The 19,085-nt window shown below is 45.0% G+C and overlaps 1 protein-coding gene and 1 pseudogene across 20 annotated transcripts in view; one reads left to right on the forward strand and one right to left on the reverse strand.

Annotated features, from left to right (window-relative positions):
* RBFOX2 (RNA binding fox-1 homolog 2) overlaps positions 1 to 19,085 on the forward strand; it is a 285,909-nt gene that overhangs the window by 94,809 nt on the left and 172,015 nt on the right. The gene's annotated exons all lie outside the window — the stretch shown is intronic.
* LOC109265208 (60S ribosomal protein L17-like) lies at positions 8,938 to 13,503 on the reverse strand (annotated as a pseudogene).

A 19,085-nucleotide genomic window follows, 5' to 3' on the forward strand; every position in this document is an offset into this window, starting at 1 on the left:
CTCTCTGTCCCTCCCCCACTGGTGTGCTCGCTCTGTGTCTTTCTGTCTCTCTCTCAAAATAAATAAACTTAAGAAAAAATTAAGAACTCTGGCAAATGTCCTCTTTTTAAAAAAAAATTTTTTTTAATGTTTGTATGTATTTTTGCGACAGAGTGAGACAGAGCATTGGGGGAGGGGCAGAGAGAGAGGGAGACACAGCATCGGAAGCAGGCTCCAGGCTGTCAGCTCAGGGCCCGCCGCAGGGCTCGAACTCTCAACCACGAGATCGTGACCTGAGCCGAAGTCAGGCGCTCATCCGACTGAGCCACCCAGGCGCCCCTAGCCAATGTCCTCTTAACTGATGTGATCGGGGTTTGAGATTATGGCACAGTGTATTGCCTCACATGTAGCCCGCGCAGGAGCGAAACCTTATCATTCGCTTTTGAGGTGAGAGAGGGAACAGACTCTTGGTTGGGTTTAGGTGTTGAGTCGGGTATGGAAGTGACAGTCTTAATATGTTAAAAAAACTAACGTTGTAAAGTACTTTGCAGTGTGCTTCCATGTTTGCTGAGTTTTGGTCTTCACAATAGCTCTGCTAGGTAGGTTGGGTTTTATTATCTCTACAGATAAGAAAACCAGTGGAGAGATTAAAAATTATTTTTTGTATTTTTACTTTTTGAGAGCGAGCGAGCGAACATGTGCTTGTGCATGTGTGGGAGAAGGGCAGGGAGAGGGAGTACCTTTTTTTTTTTTTTTTAAGTTTTTTTATCTTGAGAGCGAGACCAAGCATGTGAGCGGGGGAGGGGTAGAGACAGAGGGAGACAGAGGATCCCAAGCAGGCTCTGCATTGTGAGTGCAGAGCCCATGGTGTGGCTTGAACCTGTGAACTGTGAAATTATGACCTGAGCCTAAGACTGACGCTTAACCAGCTGAGCCACCCAGGTGGCCCAAGAGAGAGAGGATCCCAAGCCAGCCTCTCTGCTCAGTGGGGAGCCCGTCATGGGCTTGATCTCATAATCGTGAGATCATGATGTGAGATCATGACCTGAGCCAAGGTCAAGAGTCAGAAGCTTAACTGAGCGAGCCACCCAGGCAACCCCCGGTGCAGAGATTTTTAAATGGATTTCCCAGTGTCACATAGAGGGGAGGTGGCAGAAATGGACTTGAACCCTGGATTTTCAGCCTCCATGTCTTTTGTTTCCCTTTTGTGTTCTTCTGTCAGTGTTTTCTCTTCTCTGAATGGGATGTTCTCTTGCTAGTGTGACAAGATATTATGGAATCATTAGGGAATGGAGCCTCATGAAAAGGCTTCATGTGACTTGGAGGTCCCTTGAGTAATTTATTTCTGTCAAGTTTTCTTCCTGTCTTATTTGCTAAAATAGCTTCTGGTCCACAGTTTGTCTTTTTGTATTTATATAGTATTTTGTAAATATAAAGAAAAAATTAATGTCATGGTGTTAGGCTCTTTATTTTTAAAATGCTAGCCAGTGGCTTGCTAAAATTATTTTCCTTTGATTTTCTAAAATTCTGTTGAAAAGCCACTGTGTGGACATGTTCAGGTGATTCACAGAAACAAAGGGGGAGTATCAAAGGAGATGTTCAAAGATGTGACTTTGACCGTTAGAGATTTCAATTGGGAGTGGCAGCCATACTTTTAATTTAGAGGATAGATTAAAAATGACCTAGGGGATTTATTTTTCAAAAGCATTTTCTTTCTTAAGAATTTAATGACTTTTCCTTTTCTTCCTTTTATCCCCGGGATGAACTTTATTTTAGTAGAGGTTTTTATAAATGAACTTTCAGGGCTTTTAGGTATTGATTGGGAGCCATGGATGATAGCAAACACATTTTCTGTCATACTCATTTGTTTTCATGCAAAGAAATGGTGCTGCTCTTCCTCCTTTGGGAAGAATTGGAACAGAGGACATGGGGAGAGTGTTCAAATTCTAGCTTGGTGCTGCTTTGAAGCTTCAAGACAGGAACCACTAGTAAAGCAATACTTTTTACATCATGACCCAGCACGTGCGTGCATGCGCGCGCACACACACACGGACACACAAATGTAACTTAGAGTTAGTCTTCCAAATAGTACTTACCCTTACTGTACTGTAAGCATTTTCCGTTCATTTCCATTCCATTAAAAAAATTGTTGGTTGTGACCAGCAATTGAGCAAAATTGATTTCCTGGGCCCGCTAATAGATTGCAGTCTGTAGTTTTGAAAAACAAAATTCTCATGATTGTTGTCCTTAAAAATGCAACCTTAGGGGCACCTGGGCGGCTCAGTCGGTTAAGTGTCCGACTTCGGCTCAGTTCGTGATCTCGCGGTTCATGAGTTCAAGCCCTGCATCCGGCTCTGCTGACAGCTCAGAGCCTGGAGCCTGCTGCGCATTCTGTGTCTCCCTCTCTCTCTGCCCCTCCCCTGCTTGTGCTCTGTCTCTCTGTCTCTCTGTCTCTCTGTCTCTCTCTCTCTCTAAGATAAATAAACATTAAAAAAAAATGCAACCTTAAAGAACTCCATATACTTTAGCAGTCACTTCTCTATGCCGCATCCCCCTGTAACCGCTCATCTGCTTTCTGTCTCTGTGGATTTGCCTGTTCTGGATATTTCACGGAAATGGAATCATATAACATCTGGTCTTTTGTGACTTGCTTCTTTCACTGAGCATAATGTTTTCAAGGTTCATCCATGTTGTAGCGCGTGTTAGTACTGCATTCCATTTTTGGTTGAGTGACATCTCACTGTATGGCTAGAGGGAGTGTTCTTACGTGAGCCCACTGCCTGCCTCTGTGGTTCTGTCTCCTGAAGCTCTCTTATGTACACTTGGCCTTGGCCTCGCCGGGCATTCTTGAACAAGCTTGATTCCGGCTTCAGTGTGGAGCCACTGTCTCCTCTACCTTCAGACACGCAGTACTCTTCGCCCAGATGCTCACTGTCTTCTCATTCAGGCCACAGGTACAAAATTTACTCCTTGGGGAAGTCTTTCCTGACTATACTCGCCTAAAGATACCCAGATATACAACCTGACCTTCTTCAGATCTGTTGCCATCATCTGAAATTATGTAGTGCGCATACTTTATTGTGTATCTCTCCCACTAAAATGTGCTGTGCAAGCTGTGACTTTGCTTAGAGCAGAGCCTGATATGTAGGAGGAGATCAATAAATATTTGTTGAATGCATAAATTAAAATTATCTTGTTTAATGTTGACGATTTTGAAAGGTTTTAGGCAGGGAAGTGACGTGATTCATTATACATTTTTAAAAACAATATTCTGGCTGCTGTGAAGAATTGAATCTTAGGAGGAGCCACAAAAAAAGCAGCCTTAGAACTCTCTAGGCAATGGCTTTATTATTTGCTGTCTTTAATATCAGTTCTAACTAGGACTTATTTGTTGAATGAGAAATTTTACTCCCCCGGCCCCCTACCCCCGCCCCAGCTGGAGACTGGGTTAAAATGACTGGTTTGGAAGTAAATTGTTTCATACCCCTTCTGTATCTCACAACCTATAATAATTTTCTTACTGGCCCCCCGTCTAATGAAAAATACTTCTGCTTTGCTCTTCAATTACATCCGAAATCGCTTTTTTTCCCTTTCTGCTAGGTTGTACAGAACCCCACTGTCAGCCTTCATGCGAGGTACATTATAAAATGGTTGCTTCTCCCCAATATCTAACATCAGGTTGCCCATCAGTGATTAGGGCCTTCTGCGATGTTGCCTTACACCCTCTAGTGGAGGAAGGGCTGGGAAATGCTGCAGCATCTGGTGTTCTAGCATTTTTCTTGAACCATGTAATCAGCTTCAGACTTACTCTTGCATTTTAGATCATTTCATTCTGCACGTAGTTCATAAGATTTTTTCCTTCTGGGAAAGACCATTTCACTTCGTCTGCTGCTGACTGCCAGGTGTCTAAATAACATGCTTATTCTGCTCTTTCTTGATTTACCAATTTTAGACACCATATTTTGGCTGCCTGCTGTTGGAGAGGAGATATTAACAGTTTTTTAGACATGGTCTCCTTCCTTCTAATAAGGTCATTTAGAAAAATCAGTGTTTATTCCCGATTTATGGTTACATAATAATTACATTATTGTGACTAAATATAGCCAAATCATAAAACATGATTATATTCCCTTTCATAAATACTTTTCCATTTCCCCTGGAGTTACCAAATATATACATACATGTGTATAGAAAATATATATACATATATATTGAGTAAGAACTTAGAAAACACTATTGAGATATAATTTCCATACCATAAAAGTAATTCAATGTAAATATACTTATTCAGGTGTCTTATACAGTTTGTAGAGCTATGCCATCACGGCCATAGTATGGTTATAGAATGTTGCCATATCCACCCTGCCCCCAAATTTTCCTAAATTTTTTTTGCAGTTAGTCCCACTCTCACCTCAGTCCCAGGCAACCGCTGATCTGCTCTCTGACTCTATCCTTTCTGGACATTTCATGTACATGGAATCATATGATGTATATATGATCTTATTTAAAAAAAAATTTAAATGTTTATTAAAAAAATTTTTTTTAATGTTTATTTTTGACAGAGACAGGATGCGAGTGGCTTAGGGGCAGAGAGAGGGGGAGACACAGAATCCGAAGCAGGCTCCAGGCTCCGAGCTGTCAGCACAGAGCCCGATGCGGGGCTCAAACTCATGAGCTGTGAGATCATGACCTGAGCTGAAGTCGGACGCTCAACCGACTGAGCCACCCAGGCGCCCCTATCTGGTCTTCTGTGTGTGACTTCTGTCACTTAGCATAATGTTTTTGAGGTTCACCCGTGTTGTAGTGTGTATCACTATATCATTCCCTTTAGTTGCTAAATAGTATTGTTTTGTATGGATGGACTGCATTTTGTCAGTCCATTTACCAGGTGATGGGTATTTGGATTGTTTTCAGTTTGGTGATTATGAATAATGCTGTTATGAACATTTGCATGGAAGTCTTTGTGTGGACATATGTTTCAGTTTCTCTTGGGCACATTTCTAGGAGTGGAGTCGCTGGGTTTTGTGGTAAGTAAGCTCATGCTTCACTTGAAGAAACTACTACACTGTTTTCCAAAGTGGCTTGATTTTATCTACCTTTTTGATTATACTGAGTATGCATTGGTAGCTCGTTGTGGTTTTGATTTGTATTTCCTAATACTGAAAGATGTAGAGTTACCTTCTCGTTTGCTTATAGCCATTCGTTATGTCTTCTTTGTTGAGATATGTGTTCAAGTCTCTTGCCTACTTTTTATTTGGTTCATTTATTCTCTTAACAAGTTGTAAGAGTTCTTTATATATTTTGGATACAAGTTCTTTGTGAGATTTTGCAAGACAACTCTTTCCCTTCCCCCCCAGTAAAGCAAAACTGTTTTCAACCTTATTTGCTAAATTTGGATAAACTCTATGTAGCTCTCTTAGGAAAGAGACGGTGGAAACAGGCATTTGACTGTCTTTGTTCAGGCCTGGTGATGGCTCCAAGGAGGACTGGCAGGTTTACAGTGGCTTTGTGTTTGGCTAACATAGCCTTCTCCAGATTTTTGGTGGCAGGCATGTTTGGGCAAGAAAGCTCTTTGTGTGGTGACAAGCGGTTATGCTGCTTTCTGCATGTCCGGAGGGACGTGATACGCTGAAGGATCGGCCATGTTCATTGGCCTTTTTTTTCCTTCTTTAACCAAGACACTGTCGCGTCTGTGTAAGGCTGGTTCGTGGAAATTCCTCTGGATACACACGCATAGACATACACACACACACACACGCGCATGCGCAGACTGCATCCTGGCTTTGGGCTTAACTATCAGCTCTGCCATTGCAGGCTCCGTGACTTTGGGCAGGTTTTTTTCCTTCTGTGAGCCTCAGTTTCTTCATCTATAATATAGGACTGGTATCTACTGTGAAAGGTTGTTGCAGGATCAGAGATAACATACATAAATTTCCTGGCATGTAATAGGGTCATTAAATCATTTTTCTCATTAGTTTTATGGGAAGGAGGCCTTAGGGAAGCTTTTATAAGGGAATATTTAGTTCCTACAGTCTCTGATTTAAGTCTTTCTCTCTCCTTTTTTTTTTTTTTTTTTAAATTCACCATGTAAAATGAATTCTGGCTGTAGATTTGAAATTTCTACCTCAGGAACATAGCTTTACCTTACTTCCAAGAATAATACGCCTGTGTAAGGGGAGTGAAGCCTGCATAAGTTTGTTTACCTAACTCATTATGGATCTTGGCAGCATCAGTAGAAAGAGGGGGTCCGTTCTCAGACTGTCATGACTGGAACGGAATCTGGCCAGACTGCGCCGACGTCCACGGCTCTCTACAGCCATCGTGCTCGCTCTTTGCCCCTTGCACATATCTCTTCCATGCTGCATGGCTCTTCAGAGTCCTTCACGTCTCGGTCCTGGATATTTATTTCTTCCTAGTGCCTTTTACTTGCAATATTTCTCCTGTTCCCAGCAGACTCCTAAGTATCCTTCAAGATCCCTGGTCATAATTTAACTGGGACGTATGAAACCTTTTCTTATCGCCTCTAATCGTTTGAGCTCCTCGAGCACACCATCTGCCTGAGCATTTCTGTAAGTTTCGAATCAAGGGAGTTTGGGAAGTTTGGTGAAGACTGAGCAAAGTATTTAACTTCTCCAAGGCTCAGTGTCCTCATCAGTGGAAGTGAGGAGGGTAGTACTTACTTTTGTAAGCATTACATTTTAAAAAATTTCCTAGGTCAAGAGCGACTTACTGGTTGATGTGATGTTTCACTGCCTATACCTTCTGTTTTCCACGTAGGCTAGAAAGTCTTTTCTCATCCCTGGGCTCTGCTGGGTCTGATTTTGTGGTTGTTGGCATATCCTGCTTCCTTATGGAAATAGTGGGACTTTTTATCACGTAACTTCCTACCTCTGAGTCCAGCCATACTGCTCTGGATCTGTGGATGGATGAGTGATGTGAACAGGGAGCGGGGAAATGATGGCTGGCTGTCTTCTCACCCCTCTTCTGTACATGGTTTCTTTGTCACATCCTGGCAGTCATGGTTTGCCTGTTTGGACTCATTTTGAGCTTGCTGTGATTTTAGGCTGTCAGAACAGTTTGGATCTCTTGACCCAGATCCTTATTATTTTGCAGATGGAGGGATTATAACTTCTCTGCTTGGCTTTCCAGTAGATTGACCTAATACTTTGTATGTAGGCAATTGATCTGTGTTGTAATGAGAAGTTTAATATGGCCTTCAAAAAGAATGAAGGATTATGAATCACTGGAACTATTTATAAATTCCTTTGTTAGTGGTTTTCAAAACCAGGTAATTCGTCTCTTTAGGGTTGTTTAGAGCAGCCAAGTAGTTAGTAAGCATAAGCAGCAGATAGTCTCACAGCCACAGTTGGCTACCATTTTGTGAGTTACTTTTAAGAAACATTGGGGTGCCTGGGTGGGTCAGTCGGTTAGGCAACTGACTTCGGCTCAGGTCATGATCTCGCGGTTCGTGAGTTCAAGGCCCGCGTCAGGCTCTGTGCTGACAGCTCAGAGCCTGGAGCCTGCTTTGGATGCTGTGTCTCCCTCTCTCTCTGCCCCTCCCCTGCTCATGCTCTGTCTCTGTCTCAAAAATAAATAAAACATTTGAAAAAATTTAAAAAAAAAAAGAAGAAACATGGTAGAGCCCCTCAACCCTTCGTTCTTCAACAGATAACCCGTGGCAGATGGTTTAGAATGAAACCAACTAGTTACATATAAGATAAAGCAAAAGCCCCCATAGTTGGTGGCCAGTATGGTTATGTATTTCAGTTATAGATTAAATATTTTTATTTTCTTGATAGCATCAGCTTATGCCATTATGCTGAGCTGATTTAGGGTTGATTTAGAAAGGCGGGGGAACTAAGATCTTTGTGTTAGAAAATTTTGTGCCACCAGAAAATTTCAGTAAATTCTGGGTAATCATACACTTAAACAAAGGCACAGCTCTCATCTCACTGGGTAGCATTATTCTGTTTAGCTTTTATCTGTTGAGAACTCTTCAGGGGATACTGTTAAGTGAATACCGTGATTGGGCCCCAGTCTTTTTCTTTCTATGTTGGGTAAGGTATTCTGTGTTTTAGCCACACTATGGGATGGAGTAGTGTAGCTTTGAAATCAGATGTGGGTTTTAATTCCAATTTCTTTACTTATGGCATTTAATGTGTTGACATACCACGCTTTGCCACCATTTATTTTTTAATTTTTTAAGTTAAAAAAATTATTTTTATAAGAGAGCCAGTGCACACATGCGTGAGTTGGAGAGAGGGGCAGAGGGAGAAAGAGAATCTTTTTTTTTTTTCTAAGTTTATTTTTATTTATTTTGAGAGAGAGATAGAGAGCAAGGGGGGAGGGGCAGAGAGAGAGGGAGACAGAATCCCAAGCAGGCTCTGTGCCATCAGCACAGAGTCCAGTGGGGGGCTTGAACTCACGAAGGTGAGATCATGACCTGAGCCAAAGTCAGTAGGTGGATGCTTAACTGACTGAGCCACCCAGGTGCCCTGAGAGAGAGATTAAGAGAGACAGAGAGAGAGAGAGAAAGGGAGAGGGAGGGAAAGAGAATCTTAAGCAGGCTCCACGCTCAGTGCAGAGCCCAATTCAGGGCTTGATCCCACAACTCTGCGATCATGACCTGAACCGAAATCAAGAGTTGGACGCTAAACCTACTGAGCCACCCAGATGTACCCCTTTACCACTATTTAAGCCCCACTCCAAAGGCTGTCTCCTCCTTTAAGTCTTGCATGATGCACTTATTTGGGAACAGAATTTTAATGTCCTCTGAGCTCCCAAGCCATGTTATTTCCACTTCATAATAGCATTTTATCACTGCCTATTATTTTATGATGACCCATAATGTTCTGTGAGAATAAGGATCCTGTCATACTTCTTTTTTAAAAAATTATTCGTTTATTTATTTACTTACTTTTATTTGCATTTATTTTATGCAGAATTTACTCCTTTTTCCCCCTTCTGTTTCTTCTGGGATATCTTTTTCTTCTGTGCAACTTCCTCTTCTGGTTTAGGACCACTCTGCTCCTTTTCTGTAAGGATCATCTCAGTGTGGCAGGGAGAGCTCACGTATGGCGGATTAATCCAGCCATGAGCCCTGCAAGTTCTCTGCCTCATCTTGGGGACTTTGTTCACCTGGATGTGCTCAATGACCAGAGCCTCTGCATCTAAACCCTCACGTTCAGCATTACTCTCTGCATTTTTAAGCAGGTGCAGTAGAAATTCAGCAGTCTTTTTGGGCCAGCGACCTTGTGTCCAGCCCCACTGTTTGGCCTTGGGCACACCTACCAACTCCACCATTGTAGCGACAGAATGGCACGTATTGCTTCTGCAAAGTGACGTCTTTCAGGTATTTGGTGGCTTTTCGGATATGCACACCCTTGATGGCCTGGGTCGCTTCATGTGTGTTCTTAAAGTGAACACGGAGATTTGCACCTCTTAACTTGCATGATTTTGTCGAGTTTTCCGGGTCAAGTGAATAGCAAATTATTTTCAGAGATCACCTCAGGCCACTTATGGGAAGAGCACTTTTTTTTTTTTAATTGTTTATTTATTTATTTTGAGAGAGAGAGAGAGAGAGCGAGCAAGCAAGTGAGCAGGGGAGGGGCAGAGAGAGAGAGAGAGAAAGAGAATCCCAAACAGGCTCTATGCTGTCAGTGCAGAGCCTGGTGTGGGATTTGATCCCATGAACTGTTGAGATCATGACCTGAGCTGAGATCAAGAGCTGCCCGCTTAACCGAGTCACCCAGGCACCCCTGTCTTACTTCTTGATATTCTCAAATACTTTGCTCAAAGTAAGTACTCAGTAGGAATTTGGTAAAGGGATAAATTAAACAGTAAACTTTCGCCTTCTTGAACTGTAGAGACTACTCTGTTGGGACTTTTTCCTGTGGAAGATTAAAAAAAAACTTTGTTCGGGCTTTCATTAGGCTTTTTACCTTTGCCTTGCCAGAGCTATATAAAAAATTAATACTCAAGAAGGTAGATATCTGATCTACCTCTCCTGAGCAGGAGAGTGCCTCTTACAAGTTTAATGGTTTTGGTCAAGTGGATCTTCAATGTAAATCTGCCGTTTTGTGGAGCCATACAGAGCTCTTAAACCACTCAATAAACATCCTTATTGAATTAGTAGAACTTTGTGTATCTTTTATTCTTAGGATTTTTCATTGTTCCTTAGAGTACTTTCAGCCTGTCCTCTCGAAGCTTTGTGATATCAGGTGGATCATAGAATCATCTAAGCTAAAGATGCTTTGAGTTCCTGAATTCTGTTATTTCCTTCCTGGTATGGGGAGCCCATGCATTAATTCTAGCAGGTGTGCCTTAATTTTAGAATAACAAGTGAGGGTTCCCAGGAAGAGAGAGCTAGCATGAATCGAACTTTGACTATGTGTCAAGCCCTGTATGAAGCATTTAGCAAGTTTTATTTTATTCCTCCCATTTGCAGGTGAGGAAGCCAAGGCTCAAAGAGATTTAAGTCATTGTCCAAGGCTTTGTAGCTGATAATGAGTAAAGTTGGGTTTTAAATCTAAATGTGTTAGATTGAAAAGTTTATGTTATTTCCACTGAGATATTTTCCTTATTTACTTTTCATTGAATGTTTGGGGGTTTTTGTTGTTGTTTTTCACATTTTACTTGCAAGTTTGATTTTTCTTTAGTCAGTAGAAATGGTATTATTTCCCTACTGGTTCCCCTCCCCAGCCCTATACTGAGGGGGTGATAATTTGTATTATATTTCTATAGTCCTGTATCCTTTACAGATCACTCTCCTGTCCATTTTCATTTGATCTTGGATGTGTGGGGACGGGGAGGGGGGGGGAGGAGGCCGGATCTTAATCTCCATTGGCAGATGAGGGAATTAAGGTGCCCGGTGTCGTGAGAGATTTGCCAAAGGTGGTAATAAGTGGCAGAGAGAGAAGAGCATAGCTTTTGTTTGGAAGAGGTGCGCTGACCTTCAGACTATACTTTGTAGCCGCAAAGTCTTTTTCATCTGAAGTACGTGGACACAATATAGGAAAAATGGAAGTGGCGTGGTCCTCCTAGAAAAGATTTGGAGGACGTGGAGCCCCGCCCTCTGGGCTTCCTCTGGCCCCGAGGCCCCTCGGCTGGCTGGAACCCGGTTTGAAAACCACTGGGGAATAATCAAAGAACCTTAGCGTCCGGCAGATCTGGGCTCACAGTTTTAGTTTGTGCCTGCTGTTTCATCTCTCTCAGGCTTGGGTCCTCATTTGTAACATGGGTAGGATTGCTGACGGATATTAACTAAAAACCATGCTGGAGCCTGGCACGGGGCCCCCTCGGCGTCTCTGGAGGAGAGCTCTGGGTGTCAGGGAGTATCAGCCCTCACGCTGTGTGGGGCGCCTGCCAGAGGGGGTGGGGAGCTCGCCCCTGAGGCCGGGCCCCCAGCAACTGACGGCGCAGGGCTTCGTCCTCGACCCAGTGACGACATTCGTCAGTACTTTAGAACAAGGGTGGACACACGGTTTTTGCGAAGGATCCGAGAGCAAATGTTGTGGGTGTTGGGGCCTCTGTTGCAGCCATTCAGCTCTGTTGCTGTAGCTTGTGTGCAGCCATAGATAGCATGTAAATGAACGAATGGGGCCGTGTTCTAATAAAACTTTATTTGTGGGCTCTGAATTTCATGTAATTTCCACGTCCTGAAATACGCTGCTTCTGATTTGTTTGTCCCCCGCCATTTAAAAAATGTAAAGACCGCGTAAGTCATGGTCTGTATGCGGGTGATACAAAAACGAGTGACAGGCTGGATTTGGCCCATGGACCATAGCTTGCCGACTCCTTATTTAGACAACTGCTTGTTGATAGTAAGTGCAGTTTTTGACTCAGTGGGAATACTTTCATTTAAAACTGATTGCTAGTAAGGAAGTATTGATACCAGAAAAGGCTTAATTTTGCAGTCGAAAAAGGTAGGATTTTTTTTCCTCTCCCACTCCTGTCAGGAATTGTTCCATGCTCACTACTTTCTTTATCCTCTACCACGTGGCTAAAATTAAGCAGCTGTCGTCCTGTTGGTAATGCCTGCGTGAAAAAGTTTCTGAATAAAGACCACAGTATAGTGGGAAGACCATGAGTCATGAGGAAATCAGGAAACTGGCTTTTCACTAACTTTGACTTTGGATATGTCACTTTACTTCTTTGGGCCTTCGGTTTCCCCGTATAAATGAGGAAATTGGAGACCATGATATCTGAGCTCTTGGCCTACTCTGACATGCTCTGATTCCACCTTTTTTTTTTTTTTTTTTTAATGTTTATTTATTTTTGAGAGAGACAGAACGTGAGGGGGCGAGGGGGAGAGAGAGAGGGAGACACAGAATCCGAAGCAGGTTCCAGGCTCTGAGCTGTCTGCACAGAGCCCGAAGTGGGGCTCGAACCCACGAACTGTGAGATCATGACCTGAGCCGAAGTTGGATGCTTAACTGACTGAGCCACCCAGGCGCCCCTCATTCTACTTTTAGTTGTCTGGAAGGTGCTACTAGACAGTTTTCATGTATAGAAACTTCAACAGTCAGTATATATACTTTTAAAATTATTACACATTGTGCAGGGTTTCACATTGTATCAGGGAGTATTTACCAAAGCAGTTTATTCCTGCTGTGCTAATGCTAGCCATTTCTGAAGTGAAAGGCAACCGTGATTTAAATTCCACCTACGTTACCATCACTTCCTGTTCTGCCGACCTGAGCTAGTTAACCTGTTTGGAGATAAGCTGCAGATGCAAAGTGAGGGGGACTGGGGACGTCGGAAGAAGAATATCCTGACTATGTAGGGGCTTAGGAAAAAATTCATAACTGGAAACCTTTTCCCCTCCGAACCTGAGTCACACCTGAAGGACTCTTGGCTCTCCTGGGGTGGGAGGAAAAAAGGGACAGAGCAGCAGAGCAAGTGGCTATGTCTGTTTTTGTCAACAGAGGGCACCCAGAGCAAAGCAAGTGCTTTGTGACCCAGGCTGGGCTCTGCTCTGCTCCCCAGGCAGGCACGGGGCAGCGTGCAGTGGACTCACTGTGCGTCTGTTTCTCGCAGCGTCTTTTATCTGTGCCCACAGTCTCAGATGTTTGTCCCCTGCTAAAGTCAGGTATTTTACATGCAGTCATAATAATTGTTATTTGTTTTCGCCTTAAGTGGAAAACCAGTTCCTTCCATGTCTCGGAGCGAATTCACTCAAGTTGTAGAAGTGTGGGCTTTTGGGTGGATGTGCAGTCTCAGGTTCTAATGTAATTCAGTCTCTGGGGAACAGGTAGTCCTGCAGGAGCACTCAGGATCTGTGTGGCATATTGAAAGGAGACTTTGTCCTGTGGTTTTCCAGACCAGCAGCATCAGCATCACCTGGGAACTTCCTCAGATTCGTGGTCTGCCCCCTCCCTCAGACCTACCAAAGTGGAAAGTCTGGGGAGGGGACCCAGCCTTCTGGTTCGACAGGCTCTCCAGGTGTCTCTGATGCACGCTGAAGCCGAGAACCACGGCCCGAGACTCCCTGAAGACTGCTAGAGTGTTCTTCATCATCGTCATTTTCCACATGAGAACACCAAGGCTAAAGGTTTCGTATATATGATAAGTGGTAGATTAGGGATGTGAGTCCTGGTCTGACCAGAGCCATGCTACCGTGTCTGCAAAGAAAATTGTGAAGAGGCACTGTATTGTTTAAATTCATTAAAAAAAAAATCCTAAAATCTTTTTCTTAAAAGTAATACACATTCGTCAAGGAAAATTGAGAAGATCCAGTAGGCCAAAAGAATAAAATAAAAATCGTCTTAATATATGTAACTTTATCTTTTCGTTGTTTGTTGGTCTACTCTGGTTTCTGTGCAGTATTTGCATCTACACACATTGTAAAATTCCTTACAAAATGTCATCATGCTGTACAGACTTTGTAGGATGCTTCCAGCTCCTTCCCACTCTATTGTAAATATCTTTTCATGCCAATAGCTATTTTTTAAGTTTATTTATTTATTTTGGGGGGTAGGGGGCAGAGAGAGAGAGAGAGAGAGAGAGAGAGAGAGAGACAATCCTAAGCAGGTTCTGTACGATCAACATGGAGCCTGACACGGGGCTTGAACTCATGAACCGTGAGATCATGACCCGAGGCAAAATCAAGCATTGGATGCTTAACTGACTGAGCCACCCAGGCACCCTGCCATTAGCTATTTTTATAGCAACATTTTTCATGGCTGCCTAGGGTTCCATTTTAAGTTTCCATCCTAATTTTTTCTGAGGTTCATCTGAAGTTGTTTTGATGCTGTGGTAGTTAGGCTTTTAGGAGGAGTGGGATACCGGGTGCTGTGCTGCGAGTGGCTTACCATATTACAAGGAAGGCAGTAAATACAAATTATGGCTGAGGAGAGAGCATAGAGCTGAAGGGGCAATACTGAGCCTGAGGTTTGAAGTTAAAGTGAGTCCAAAAAAAAGGGAAAAAAAATTGAAGTAAAAAATTCAGAAGGATTAGGAATGGACTACGGATCTGTGCGTGAGATGGGTTAGCAAAGTGAGAAAGATGACAAACAATTTGATGGCACCAAAGGCCTGCCTTTTTTGCCGCCTTTTTGATAGGCTGACCTGCTGGAGGACAGCATGAAAAAACTGGGCATAAGACTTCTATAAATAACAGTTATTATTTATTGAGTGCCTTCTGTGAGCCAGGCATCATATGAATCATTTACATAGATTTTCCCATTTAACTTTTATCACCACCGTGTGCATTAAACGCATTAGGTAGTGTTTCTCCATTTTGCAGAAGTGGAAACTGAGAGCGAGGCAGAGTCACGTGGTCACGCACTTTGCTCGGAGCCCAGATTTGTTGCAGTTCCCAAACCTGTGCTTCCCCGTTATCATTTATCTTCATTCCTTTTCGTGGTGTTACAGGTCATTCGTGAGCCACGGCTGCCCCAGTGGGGGTGGGAGGGGGTGAGGGGGGGGTGCGGTGTGCGGTGTGTGCTGGGAGGGGTGGGGGAGGTTTACTACCTTTTCAGGGACAGGGAAGCTAGATGTGGAAGGCAGGACACTAAAGTCCAGACAGAGCGGGGGTGGACTTTAAGACCCCAAGCAGAGCTGCCATCGAGCCCAGTTATCTTGGGAAAGGCGTCAGCCTGTGCAAAAGGAGCAGTTGATAGGAAGGCTCCAGGGCTGGCATTTGGAAACAAGGGGCGGCCAGAGAGTTAAACCCCCCTCATTACGGTTCCCTTCCTAAAGGAGGTGGTGATTCTTTTGAGGCGTTTGAGAACAGCTTTATTGCATATAATTTGGTACTGTGCATTTCATCCATTTCAAGTGTGCAGTTCGGTGGCATCTTAGTTACATTCACAGAGTTGTGCAGCCATCACCGAGGTCAATCTTAGAGCACTGTCGTCACTCCGAGAAGAAACTGTGTACCCCTAAGCCATCATGTCCCAATCCCTCTATCCCCCTTACCGCGCACCCCCCCCCCCCCCCCCCCCCCAGGCAACCACTCGTCTCTACTGTCTGTCTCTGCAGACGTGCCTTTTCTGGATGTTCTATATAAAATGGATCCCATATAACGTGATCCGATTGTGTCTGGCTTCTTTCCCTTGGCATGTTTCCAGGGTTCCTGCACGATGTGGCATGCATCAGTACCTCGTTCTTTTCTGTTGTTAAGTAATATTCCATTGTGTGGACAGACCACATCTTCTTCGCGTGTTTATGTTGGGAAGGGAAAGGTAAAGAGGAGGAGACAAAAAATAAGACTTCTTCCTCCGGATTTAAAATGGAGAGAATGGGCAACTGCCGTGAAAAACCACCCTCCCAGGCTCTCTTGAGGAGCGGCAGCGAAAGGCGTGGGGAGATAGGATGCGTGGCATCTGCCTCCCGGGTTGTTCGTGGCAGAGCAGCGGCTCGTCTGACCTGGACACGTGCGGCATTCAGGGAGCTCATTGTGTAAATCTTGTGTGTTGGCCGGTGCCGCTGTTCCCCACAATACCTCCCGTGGAACCGGAGCGGCCGTCGCTGATCTGATCTGGGTACGTTTCCCTTGGTTGCCGCAGCCCTGGGTCCCCAGAGAGCCCTCTCTAAAGAGCTGCCGGTTTGTTGCGTGCTGGCAACAAGATTATTTCTGACCATACGAGTTGTTCAGTGGAGAGAACACCCATCTTTCAGGCCCTGATCTGTTGGCCAGAAATACTAGCAGCTGCCCCTTCCTATTTGTCCTTCTGAACGTCCCGTTTGGAGGGCTCCTCTTGCAAGCAAACGATGTGCCCTTCCAGGTGCCAGGTGACTTGACGGTTGCCCCGTTGCTTTCTTTTGCTCTCTTTCCTGGTTTAATGTCCAAGGAACAGAGAGTCCTGACCTTCATAAAATGAACAATCTGGACCAGGAGGACTGCAAGTCCCCACACCTTCTAGTTTGTGTTCCAGAACGGTTGTGGCTGACTTTTTGCTGGGCCTGAACTTTCAGTCTAGTTGAGAGAATGAATTGTAATCGCGTGTCGCAGTGTCCCGGCTCTTCGGTGGCACGTCTGCCACAATGCCGAGACAGGAATGCGGGGTGGGGGCATCTGCTTGGCCCTCGGGACCCCCTTGAATGTGAGGGCTGGATGTCGTCCCGTCGCCCTGGTTCTGTGGATGGGAAAACCGAGTCTAGGTCAGAGGGCTACCCAAAGCTGTAGTCGTATGTTCTTAGAGCTCTTGCTAGTGGCGGAGCTGGGTCTCTGGGCTGGAGCCTTCGTTGCCAGTTCAGTGCTTTTCCCCAAGTGTGATCTGTCTCCTGATGGACGTGTGCTGTCGTGACTAAGGAGTGGCCTAGCCCTGCTCCAGTCCGTCAGCAACGCGGGCTTTGAGGTGTGCGTGTGCCGGTTTGACAGACTGGGCTCTTGAGGGTGAAAATTTGTAAGCGAGGAGGGAGCCGGAGCACTGGTTTCTGGGTTTGGTGCCACTGGCTGATGGAACCCAGCCCCTTCTGGCCTTCCCCAGTGCTTGGTTTTCAGTGAGAATTCATGTTTTCGATTGAATGAGTGTCATTCTTCAAGCGCCCCGTGCCTCTTTGCTAAAAAATGCACGTGCCGCTGCATCAGCGCTGCAAGCAGTGACCTTGTGGTGCCTGAAAATGTGTGCTCATGGCTGCTCCACGCTCGATGCAATTCGTTCCTGGTGTAGCGTGAAGCGAAAAGACCACGATACTTCTCCCCCAGCGCGTGGCCCCACTCCCCGTCCCCTCACTCTTGGCGCACAGAGCTCCAGAATGCACCCCGTTTTCCAGCGCCCCGCCAGCCTCCATGGTCCCGATAGATTTCTTCGACGTGATCCTCACTGCTGGGACCAGACTCAAAAGCAACCGTTTCACGGCGGAACACAAGCCGGGCGGTCCTTCCCTTTCTCCTCATCACGTCCTTTCCGTCCTGGTCCTGTCCTCCCCACAGCGTGAACTCCTTCCTTCGCGGGGAGAGGTTGTGGCCTTCACTCACTCTCTTCCCCTGGCACCCAGCACGTTGCTCAGTAGATGGTCATGAAGTAATCCTTGGCTTTTTCCTGCTGTTTACCAGTCTCCGATCTGAGGGGTAAGGTGCAGGGATGCTAATACACTTGTCAGCTGGCGGTGTTTTTTCTTCAGACAAGTTGTGTTATAGTCCTCGAGAATAATTCATAGTGACAGCTACTGTTTATTGAATGCTTCCTGTGCTAAGTACATGCACACACACACACACACACACACACACACACACACCCCTCAGTTCCCCATCATTCTCAGCAGCCTTCCCTTTGAGGTAGGCGTGGAAGCCATATTTGACAGATAAAGAAACCGAGCTTTGGAGAGATTTAGGAGAGTTCCACAGAGCTGGAAAGTAGTGGAACAGGTATTTAAACCCAGGCCTGCCTGACACTGAAGCCTGTGTTTTTAATAACCACGCAGAACCTCCTTGAGTAGTTAATTTGCTGAACATTCCTGTAAAAGAGGGCTGAGTCACTTCTGTTCCCTGGGATTTATAAATGAGACCTCTGTGCTAGCAAAGGGCATTCGTAGCATAGTTTGGATTAAGTTTGGCTTTGGGATTGTAGAGCAGAAACAAAGGGGAGACATAAGGAGCCTCTGCAACTTCCTGAAGCTGATTTGCTTTGGCTCCAGGTTGAGGAATCTTCACCCTTTGGGTCAGGTCATTACTAGTCTACACAGTTCCTGAGGGATGGGTCTGCCCAGCCATTCGGGTTATTTTGGATGGGCCTTGGCCTGGTTCCTGGGGCCTCAATGAGGCAGGCTCACGTTTGTCCCTGGACTGACTTCAAGGGCCTCCCGTTTCCATCCTTCAGTAGGAGGCTTTCTCTTTGATTTTACTTTGGTGCACGTCCCCGTCCCCCACGTCAGTTACTGGGACTTAAAATTGAGTTGTTGTGTTGTGGCTGTAGGTAACGACACAGGGAATGCGGTTTCATTGGCTCTTCAGTGACCAGTCCTGTGGAGTCCCCATAGCATATTGGGGGTAGGGGTTGGCTCTCTGATTCTCTGCTCAGAGCTGAAGTATTTTGTGTATTCCCTTGAAATGGGAGAGAAGTTCTGAGGAATCAAGACTTGTCAGGGTCATAAGATTTTGAGGAGATAGGCCCTTCCTGTGCTCTCCCCTGGGGGAAAGGACGTAGCCAGGATTGAAGGGCATTGCCTCAACCAATTCAGTTAAGTGGCCCCGTCCTGGATTAATAACTTGGGCAGACTTCCCAATGGCTTTGGCAAGGTATTGGGTTTCTCTCTCCCCCAACCCTCCCTTCTCTCTGCCCTGTGCATGTGTGCTGACATAATTACGGAGTGGTTGCGTCTCACAATAAGATACCCTTTTTAAAAAGGAAGGGCCTCCTCTTAAAGAGGATGGAGAGAAATTCAGGGGAAGGGATGAGGTTGTGTAGTCTTGTCATGTTTTCGGAATGGCAGACTTTGAGCAAAATGGTAGCAGAGAGGCCAACAGGCTGGTTCCTGTCGCCATAAGGGCAAGGGGGCAGGCAGGATGGTGGCGGTGTTGATTTCAAGCACCTAGAGCAGAAGCCTTCCTTCCTAATTTGGGGCCAGAGCGATATTAAACTGCCTCTTTGCATTTGCTCGCTCCTCTAGATTGTATTACTAGGAATCTGGTCATTAAAGAACAAGCGCTCTCTTGTTCA

Source organism: Panthera pardus, unplaced genomic scaffold (assembly GCF_024362965.1).
Source record: "Panthera pardus isolate Hobbes unplaced genomic scaffold, ASM2436296v1 HiC_scaffold_6, whole genome shotgun sequence".
Classification (NCBI taxonomy): domain Eukaryota; kingdom Metazoa; phylum Chordata; class Mammalia; order Carnivora; family Felidae; genus Panthera; species Panthera pardus.